The 10,384-nt window shown below is 40.9% G+C and overlaps 1 protein-coding gene across 1 annotated transcript in view; it reads right to left on the bottom strand.

Annotated features, from left to right (window-relative positions):
- Positions 1–1,001, bottom strand: part of SVIL (supervillin) — a 66,062-nt gene extending 65,061 nt beyond the window's left edge. Inside the window, 1 exon segment of the mRNA XM_010007036.1 lies at positions 941–1,001. The gene's annotated coding sequence lies outside the window, so the exon portion shown is untranslated.
- Between the last annotated feature and the right edge of the window lie 9,383 nt (positions 1,002–10,384).

Below are 10,384 nucleotides of genomic sequence, written 5' to 3'. Positions count from 1 at the left end.
TATCTCCAAGAGACTTTCCTTCCCTGGTCTCTTATGTAAAAGGTCCATTCTACAGTCACATTCTTCTCTACTATTCTCATTTTTACTTTACCTGCCTTCCATAACACAGTATGTCTTATACACCTATTCCCTCCATTTCTCTACAGTATCTAAGAAACAACATGGCAGGGACTCAGGTGCACTCCAGAAAGTGTGCACTGACCGAAAAGATTCTTGGAAACAGGAGCCTGGGTACCTAAGGCTGGTGGATTCCTGAGCAGCTGAGCCAAGAGAACAGATGGCTGAAGTGGCAAGAATCAGTTCCTCCCCCACCTCCTCTCTGTGCCATTATGAGTGAGCCCAGCAAAAACAAAGGTGGACACCAAAAACCAGCTGGAATGAGGATGGGAAGAGAGAGGGAACATGACCTGCCACCTTGTTAAACTGTGAACTGTATCCTCTTACTCAGCTTTATGGAACTGTGCCCTAACCCTGCAGGCACAAGGCAGCATGGTCCTGCAAGAAGCAGCAACGTCACCTCTCCATTCATCTCTGCGGTGTCCCCCTCCCACGTGCTGACAAAGCTCTCTGCATGGATGTATGATTCAGCCACTTCAGCCACCTTCTTTTTCAGACAGATCAGTTTTTTAAGCTGGTTCACTAAATGTCTGTACTGTTTCCATGCCTTGCAAGGAAAAATGGGCATTGCAGTGGCAGGAGGCTCAGTGCAGAGTGGGACTCTTCCCTTAGCAATGCCAGCTATAAATTTTCATTTTATTTAGGAAGCAATTACTGTTTTCAATACCTGTTCAAAGCATTTGCTTTACGCCAAAGCTTAGTCCTGCCAGAGAACCAATCACTATTTTCCAGGACAAAGGAATAATTGTAGACTAAAGCAATGGCTGCAAGTTATAATCATGCAACCAGTCATCTTCATTGGGCAAGAAAAACTTTACCTTACCTTAGTGCTCTCTTCCTGTGGAGCAATCGTGAAGGTTTAAATCTGATTGAGTTTTCTTTGTCAAAATCTGTGAAATGAAAAAAAAACCAAACACACCATGGTGAAGATGGTTTAACAAACAGGGAACTCTTAGGAAACTAGGCTATAGTCTCCAATCTTAGTTCTGGAAAAGACCACACAAAGGCCTTCCCTCTAGTCAAAGGAGCATAAACTGACATGTCCGAGATGGTGATAAATCAAAGCCTTTCAAAAATGAGTACAGATAGTAAATATATTTAAAAAAAAAAAAAAAGACTTTATGGAACTTCCATGTTCTAATCCTAGTATTCATGGTGTAGCACTGCAGCCTGGGACTATAATTTAAATTCCTTGACTCAGTTTCTCAGCTTATGAAATGGGCAGCAGACATGTTTATGAAGCACTCTGCAAACAAGAAATGCTTCAAGAAGCAAGAGACTTTTTGGCTGCAGCCTAGCAATACCATAAAAACTGCATATTCATGGCAGAAGTCAGAGATGCCCACCTAAGGATCTGTTGCAACAACAGTATTATACCACCTGGGACAGAAATATTTCTTAAGGTTGTCCACTGTTTGAAACCTCCCTTTTTTACTGAATAGCCTTAGAGGATGCTTACTTTCAGAGAGGAACACGTTTATACTGAGCACAAAACTGTGTCAGATGCAGCCTTATGTTCAAAAGTATGGACTACAAAGCCATTAGTTTCCAAACCTTTGTGAACCGTAACAAGCAATGGGCAATCTCACCTCCCTCCCCCTTGATTTAACTGTTTCATTTCTGCAGTTAAGAGCTTCATTGGAGGGTCTAAACTATGACCAGGGACAAGGGGGACCAGTGCTACAAGCACAGGCTCCCTTTATTCAACACTGAGGATGCTATTAAGAGACCTCAGAGAACTGCTAGCTAGTACTGTGACTGCACCTGGATTGTGACTGTTGCTATAAAACACATAAAGCTATTAATAATTTACTCCCAATGGGAAAATTACCTTCTGTCCCCCTCTATGTTGTCAACTACCCAAATACCCTAAATTAATAAACAACTGGTCACTGACACAGTGTATTTTTCAAAGACAGACCTGAATATTACACAGCCTAGACTGTAGAACAGTTCAAAAGCAGCATCATCGCTTTTACTTCACCTCAGAACTGAGATTTAACTGTTTCAAAGAAGAGCTAACTGGCAGAAATTTTTGTTTTGTTTTGTTTAAACAAAATATTTTACAATCCAGGTAGCATGGTCCCTATTTTTGCAAAAGGTTTTAATGAAAATTATAGCTGACAATATGGGTCCTAACTTAGAGAATGTTTCTTTTGCCTATGCCTTTCAAAACTTTTCACCTTCCTTCTCTCTTCCACGTCATACTGCCACCTCCCCAGGTAAACACATTTTTAAAAAAAATAAAATTGAAGAAAAAATACAATTTTAACAGTTTGATAGAGCCTTAGAATGTGCACAAAGGCATTTTAAGGCATCTGCTCCAAGTCACTGCAGATTTCAAGCAGCTTTGCTAATAGCATTCTTCAGCTTTAATAGGCAACTTTTTCCTGTTTTTGTTAACATTAGTTTTCTCTTTCCAAGTACATGGAGAATAGAGCACACAGAGTACACAGAAACATCTTGTTAGACCAAAACAGAGTATTATAAGGAAAACAATACGAATAGCATATAAAACATTACATTTTACACTACAACATTAAAAAGAATGCTCCATGTCACAAGAATCCTCTAAAAAGCACACAGATTTACACTAATGTGAGCAGAGTATGTGGTAACTTAAAAAGCCCAGCTCAGTATCAGCTTAGCTAATCAGAACCAGGCACATCTGAAATTTATAGCTGTTCTAATGGGATATAACCCATCCCACAGTTTTTGGCACTGAAACAGCTGTCCACCATGAAAACCACAAGTAGACCACAGAGAAACTCTCCCTACCCTAGACAAAACTGGAGAGAGGATATTAGAAGAGAAGAAAGTAGCTTTTACTGCTTTGCTGGGAGAAGGGAGGGGAAGGGCTGCTAAGAGGGAACACATAAGACAGTCTGACTCTTGCTACCCATTAAACACATTCTGTAACATTCATACATAACAAATGTCTCAAAAATATCTTAAAACTTTGCTGTATTTCACAGGGGCAAGCTTCTCTCTCTCCCTCCAAGCCAGGAAACCCAACCAGACAATTATATTCTGTTATATACTTTTGATATTTTATGCATTTCCTCCTGTTCATATTAAACCCCTTGTGGGGGGATAAAGTCCAATAAAACTTACTACACTGTGGAAGTGTTAAAATTACACACAAATATAGAAGAATAAATAAAACAATTTTACTTCAAAAGAAAAATATGCCCACATAAGAAACATCAGTTTAACAGTCTTAATTCAAGTTAAAGAAAAAAACCCAGCCCTCACAGTAGCTGAGACACAGAAGGAATATCTTTGCAACAGCATTTTGTTCTTTCTTTCACTGAAGAATTCTAAACATAACCACACTAAAACAATTTTCTATTTAAAATTAAGAGTATATTTACTGAAGTATAAATCAAACTTGCTCACAAGCTTAACCATTTGTTCAGTCTAGTCCCCCTCCCTCTTGGCTACAAACTACCAGATAAAACTACGATCCATGGTTTAATACATAGGAAATTAAAAATGCTGACTATAAAAAAAAAAAAGTAAATGTAACCTTGCAGGCTTACTTAGTATATTTAAAGGCCTTAAATCGGTGGCCAGCTAAGCTAATTAAAAGATCCATCTAATCGGATCTTTCAAAAGTGTCCTTTAGGAAATAATGAAATAGCCTAGGCGACTAACTGCATACCCATGGCTAAAGTAGCTAATGTAGCTGCAGAGGATCCAGTCAAACAATATTTACACATACATACATATATATAAGAGAGATTAAACGCACACAAATGAACTGCATGTTCTTATATCTACTTGGAACGCTTACCTTGCTCCTCAGAGTATTTAACATTTCCCAAATAGCTGGAGATCCAAGGATTTCTGAACATGGTTGCACAAACAAAGGATTCAGCAAAGAGAAACTACAATAGCAGCTAATTCTTAACCAGCCACAGCCCTAGGCCTGTCTTCGCAATATCGTGTAGAGATTTTTCATAGCACAGGACTGGAGCTGTCAGGCTATCGCATCCCAGGGAGTACAGTAAATGCATAGCAATAGGCTGCAAGCTGGAGCAGCTCAAGACAGTAATCAGATTACAAACAGAAATTAGGCACATGAATGCTGAAACAGATTGGGCAATGGTGATTGGGAGATTTATAATACTAATACTTCTACAATCAAGGCAAATCACACATTATATTCCTGCAAAATGAATGCAGAGCCTTTAAATTCCCATATTAAAAAAGACAAAAAGAAGAAAAAGCCTCCAAGAAGAGGTATAACTCCTTCTTATCTCTAATCAGGATAAACTGCAATGCTTAAGAAAAACAGCATCCAGGCTGCCAAAAAAATGGACTCTGTTAATCATATCATTATGCTAAACATTCTGCCTGACTGTCAGTTGGAACATTTAAAACAGACAAGATTTATGGATAACATATGAACAAAATTAGTAGTGGGGGTGGGAATTTAAGAAAGGACACCAAATATTTTGAGACAGAACGTGTAAAATTGCACAAAAGTACTGTCTAGCTACCATATTTTTTTATTAAACAGATTTGATGGATTTTGGATTGAGGAGTTGGAACCATTTATAGTTCATTTTGGAAGTCTGGAAGTATTTGTTAAAATGGAGCAATAACCCTGGCTCAGTCTTCCATGCTGAACCACCTGATCATCTAACACACACAAACACAAAGAAGCATTAAATCATCACAGAAATGTTTGAGTTGGAAGGGACCTTAAAGATCACCTGGTTCCAACCCCCCTGCATGGGCAGGGACACTTCCCGCTAGACTAGGTTGCTAAAAGCTCCATCCAACCTGGCCTTAAACACTTCCAGGGATGGGGCTTCCACAGCTCCTCTGGGCAATCTGTTCCCATGTCTCACCACCCTCACAGTGAAGCACTTCCTCCTAATGTTAAGCCTGAACCTACCCTCTTCAGGTTCTGTTCCATTACCTCTTGTGCTCTTACTACAAGCCCTTGTAAAAAGCCCCTGCCCAGCTTTCCCATGTCCCCTTTAGGTACTGGAAGGCTGCTGTAAGTCCTCCTGGAGCCTTCTCTTCATCAGGCTGAACAGCCCCAGCTCTCTCAGCCTGTCTTCATAGGAGATGTGCTCCAGCCCTCAGATCATCTCCATGACCCTCTTCTGAACTTTCTCCATCAGCTCCATATCCTTCTTATGTTGGGGGCTTCAGAACTGGACACAGTACTCCAAGTGGGGTCTCATGAGAACAGAGTAAAAGGGGGAGAATCACCTTCCTTCACCTCCTTTACGCTTCTTCTGATGTAGCCCAGGACATGGTTGGCTCTCTGGGCTGCAAGTGCACATTGCGGGCTCATGTTGAGCTTCTCATCCACCAACACCTCCAAGTCCTTCTCCAGACTGTTCTTGATCCATTCTCCACCCATCCTGTATTAGTGCTTGGGGTTGCCCCAACCCAAGTGCACTTGGGTTGGCACCTTGCACTTGGCCCAGTTGAACTTCCTGCAGCTTGTACAAGCCCACCTCTCGAGCCTGTCAAGATCCCTCTGGATGGCATCCCTTCCCTCCAGCATATCGACCTCATCACAAACTTGGGTGTTGTCAGCAAAATGCCACTGTCCATTTTGCTGACAAAGATGCTAAATAGCACTACTCCAAGTACCAACCCTTAGGGAACACCACTTGTTTCAGGTCTCCATCTGGACATTGAGCTATTGATCACCACTCTGAGTACGACCCTACAGCCAGTTCCTTACCCAACGACTGCTCCATCCATCAAATCTGTACTATTCCAGTTTTGATATCAGAATGTCATGTAGGATAGCATCAAAGGCTTTGCACAGGTCCCGGCAGATGATGTTGGTTCCTCTTCCTTTGTCCACCGATTCTGTGACCTCATGGCAGAACACCACTAATATGTGATGGAAACAGGTCCATGCACTTAAGCCCATCCAACTAAAGGCAGTAACTGCCTGTTAGTTTCCCTCCAACATCTTCCCTTTAAAAACTAGTATCAAAAGAAAACCTACCATGAGACTGGGGTTGTCAGAACCATGAAAATGTCACTTAGAAGCAAAAAGCTGAAGTTCTTGACTTTTCTTACCTGTGTTTATAATACCTTGTACAACAGGACCCTGATCCTGGCTGGTAACCGATACGTACAAGCAAAATATAAGCAATGATGCTGTGAAAGAGATTGCTTAACCACAAGTGCAAAGCATAAGCTATCAAAAACCTATTAATTTCTGTTGGCTCACCATAAAGTTGTATTTATCTTGTCTAGGTCATCAAAACACTCATTTTCCTGCTGGCAAGTTCTTGCAATGGGTAGAATATCCGCTCCATCTTCTCTTATGTCTCTGCTATTTGTATTAGTTTATGTATTTTTAAACATTAATAATGTTGGAGCCACCTTAACCAAAGCACCTTTTATTAGCTGATCTTTCAACAGTCCAGAGCTCCTTGGAACAAGAATCACCCAACACATACAACACGGCATTGCAGCCTCTGACTCACCACATAATATTCTCTGTTCAGAAATTGTTTTTTTTCTTTGTAGTCTTAATGGCTCTTGGACTTAATTCTACCCACTTCACAGCACTACCCATAGAACACACATCAACCACTGCTGTGCTTTCATGACCAGGTCTGAAGGTCTACACATGCTCAAACCCAGTAAATACAAAAGTAGTAACAAAAATGGTATCTGCTGATACTGGTTCAAATTTGTCACTAACCTGAATAGCTGCTTCATGGCCTAGACCTAAGTGCAAATGTGCTTACAACACAAAACTGAGACAGTGCAGAAGTAACAAGCTGCTGAAACAGCTAACGGGGACATTCTGAACCATTATCTATGTGGGTGTAAATAAAAATAAAAGAGATGCCCAGTTCTGAAACGGTCTCTTATTTTGGAACCCTGCTTGATCTTGTGAAGAGAGGTATTACTACCTGGAACATTTTTAAGTACCTGGAATTCTCCTGGTACATGGTAAGGAAACTGTTTTTCCTGAAGTACAAATAAATAACACTCATTTGATAAATCTTGTGGCTGCAGTCTTTAGCAAGGTTGAAGAAGTAAGAGTTACACAGCTGAGCTAATGCAACAGCTCAAGGCTGCCAAGAAAGATAGTCCTACCAGTTTCTGCAGGACCTCTGCTAGGTCCTGCTCCCCTAGTGACTCAGCCAGATGACTAAACTGGTAGTAAATATTCCCTTTTATTTTTGCTCATTATGCTTTTCAGGAGGTGCCAGAGTAAAGAAAAAGGCACAGGATCTTATGATCAAGAAAGGGATCAGCCCTTCTGGGTAACAATAGAGGTGAGCTCAGCTTGGTTGTCATCCTTGTACCTGGTGATGCCCCATATGAAAGAGAAGGAGGGGTGTGTTTACATTTGTGGAGGGAGGAAGCAGGCTCCCACATTCCTCTGAGGTACATCATCTCTAGTGTTTTGTCTTTAACATTCTTCTAGTGAAGAAGGTGCAGAGGGTGAAGCACACAATGCCGCAGAAAGGCACGGAAATCGTGGATTGTCTTTCACCAATGTGCATCTTCTAAATAGGTTCTTGTTTGTGCTGTTTAAATTCTACTCACAGGACACTGAAAGAGGCCAGTTCCTCCAAAAGCTCTGGCTACCACCAAGGGAGGAATACTTGTGATAGGCTTTGGTACAAGTAAGTCTCCTTTCCCTACTATTTACGGCTGCCAGATCAAGAGTACAGGGGCCTTCTCATGGGACCAAAGAGAATTATTATAGAGAAAAGTAAAACATCCAATACAAGGAGCATCTGCATCGAGGTCTCAAAAAAAACCCAGACACAGCCTAGAGTCTGGCTTCAAGCTGTCTTCATGTTGGGTTGGAAGGTGATCACCAGTCATGGCACTGTAAGTTCACAGTAATGCCACTGCTGTTAACACTGAAAATGTGCTACTGTGGAGAATCTGTGACCCCAGAGTTAGTTCACCTTCAAGATGAGGGGTATGTGCTAACTCTGCTGCTGGTATTAAATTCTTAAACTCACGAGATGCTGGAGCATTGGGATATTATACCAATGCTATGTACTTCACATAGATCTCTTGAAAGAAACAACTGTATGGAACTGACAAGTTCCCTTCCCCCTTTCCATCAAGAAGAGATCTCCTATTGCAGGACAGGTCTCTGCTGTTCCTTAACCACCCTTGGCAGTGGAGAAGATACCTTGATATAAACAGTTAAGTCAGCAGGGTCACACAATGGTATAAAGAAAGGAAGTCTTAGATTTAGCTTTTTGCTGCTTGTTTGAAAACAGTAGGTTTAAGAGCAAGTCTTTCCCAGGAGAAATCCACCTCCAAATACTTGATGAGGAGAAGACGTATATTATATTTTGTCCTCCAAAGTAACATAGTCTCCAGGACCTGGAAGTGTGCTCACCCAAACTATGTTATCAAGGCTGTGTTACAAAAGTGGCAGTTCTCAGCCTCCTCTGCCATGATTAATTCCTGAGCATTAGCAGCCTCCAACATAAGCAAACAAAGGGAGAACAACAGTTCAGTTGTTAGAAAGGGGGGCAGCCCAGCTGGAAGTTAAGTTTGCAGTTAACTGGGCAAAGAGCTAGAGGTTAAGCATGCACACATTTCAAATCTGAGATTGCTCATGAAAGACCAGCTGGCAGCTAAATGTTGTTCTGAAGCTTCCCACAGGAAGAGAAGGAAAGTATCTTCCTTTTGTTTGGCAAAACTAATCACTGTAATCAAAGCTAGAGTTTAAATGGCTCGCAAAGCTGTTTTTAACTTACAGGACTGCCAACTCCGAAGCACTGAAGAGGTATCAATCAGGTCCCACCAAGATCAAGTCTTTTTTCCTTCTGAATTTTGATCACTTGCGAATTTATATTTAGAAGTGTTTCTCTGTGAAAAGCAGAACTAGATACTTCATTGTGACTTGCAGATAAAACATAAATCAAAGAAGCCTATGACAACTGTTTGAAGACAGACAAAAAAAAGAAAAAAAAAATCAAGAATGCAAAGGAAAGAAAACCCACAGTGACTGCAAAAAAACTTCTAGTAAATCTGTTAGTTAGGTAAACAGGAGTCTGAGCAGCACAGAAAACTGAGATGATCTGTATAAACAAGATGATGAAATATGTTCATCACCATGTGATGGGGAGAGGTCTAAAGAAGCTCATTCATTTTATTCCACTGCTGCTCTTCTGGACAAGGAGAGCACGCTTGGAACAGCATGTCAAAGTGAGCTGTACCAAGATCTGAGATGCTGTGGATGATTGCAGGAATTAAGGTCAGAACAGAGGGCTAAACCAGATCACCCTCTTCCATCGCTCCTACCCTCCCAGATTCCAGCCTACTCACCCACCCCAAGCCATCATGTCAGTTGCTCTGTCCCTTCAGGGCAAGTGCTATTCACATTTCCTAAATGGAGGCTTTTCATATCAACTTTTAAACTAGGATAATGTTTCCTGACATGATATCACCCCTCCAGTGGAAAAGAAATGTAATCCCTTCACTTTGCTTTTTTGCCCCTACTCTGCAACAGTTTCTGAATAATGATCCTGGCAAGATTTCTGTTTGACTAGTGATTATGTTTTTTAAAAGTCTTCAGATAAACTTCAGCACTATGCTGTGTGTGCAGTGTACTTTAAAACAGTTCATATGCAAAGAGTTCAAAAAAGATGGTTAGTAAGTACTATAAAGGGGAGTAAGTTTTTAGAAAAAGATGACAGATGTGTTGAAAGAATAGGGATGGTCTTTTTCTATGGATTGTTTTCTGATGTACTATGGGAAAAGGAAGAACAACAGGTATTTTTCCACACACATTCTAAAAAAATGCCTTTCAGTCTCTGGATTACTATTTCCGACCTGAAGAAATCTCACTGAAGTAATTAATTTTAGTACCTTTCAATCTTGCAACACATTTTCACAATCAGGAACATAAAGCTTATGTTCCTTGACATTCCTACATTCCTTATCACTGTTCACAAAACTGTACTGGCAACACTGTAGCATAATTAAAAGATCTTCAAGGTTTTCCTCTATGGGAGCAAGATCAGCCTAGACTAGCTGTTTAAAGGAAGCTCAAAGGCAGCCCTCTCACATGCGGTAAATCAGATATACCTTTGAGGCACATTATCTGCTTTGAAACACACCTATTTGTCTGTGGGCCCGAAACTAACAGAAGATGTCAGGCACGCACAGGCCTAGGATTAGGCATGGACTAAGTAAATGACTGGAAACAAGGGATGGGGCAGGAACTCCTGTATGTACAATTTAAATTATTAAACAGGTCAAGGAAAGGTGGGTTTTTACTCAGCAAAAC

Source organism: Chaetura pelagica, unplaced genomic scaffold, assembly GCF_000747805.2.
Source record: "Chaetura pelagica isolate M959 unplaced genomic scaffold, ChaPel_1.0 scaffold17, whole genome shotgun sequence".
In the NCBI taxonomy this organism is placed as follows: domain Eukaryota; kingdom Metazoa; phylum Chordata; class Aves; order Apodiformes; family Apodidae; genus Chaetura; species Chaetura pelagica.
This window is presented reverse-complemented; position numbering and strand designations above follow the sequence as displayed.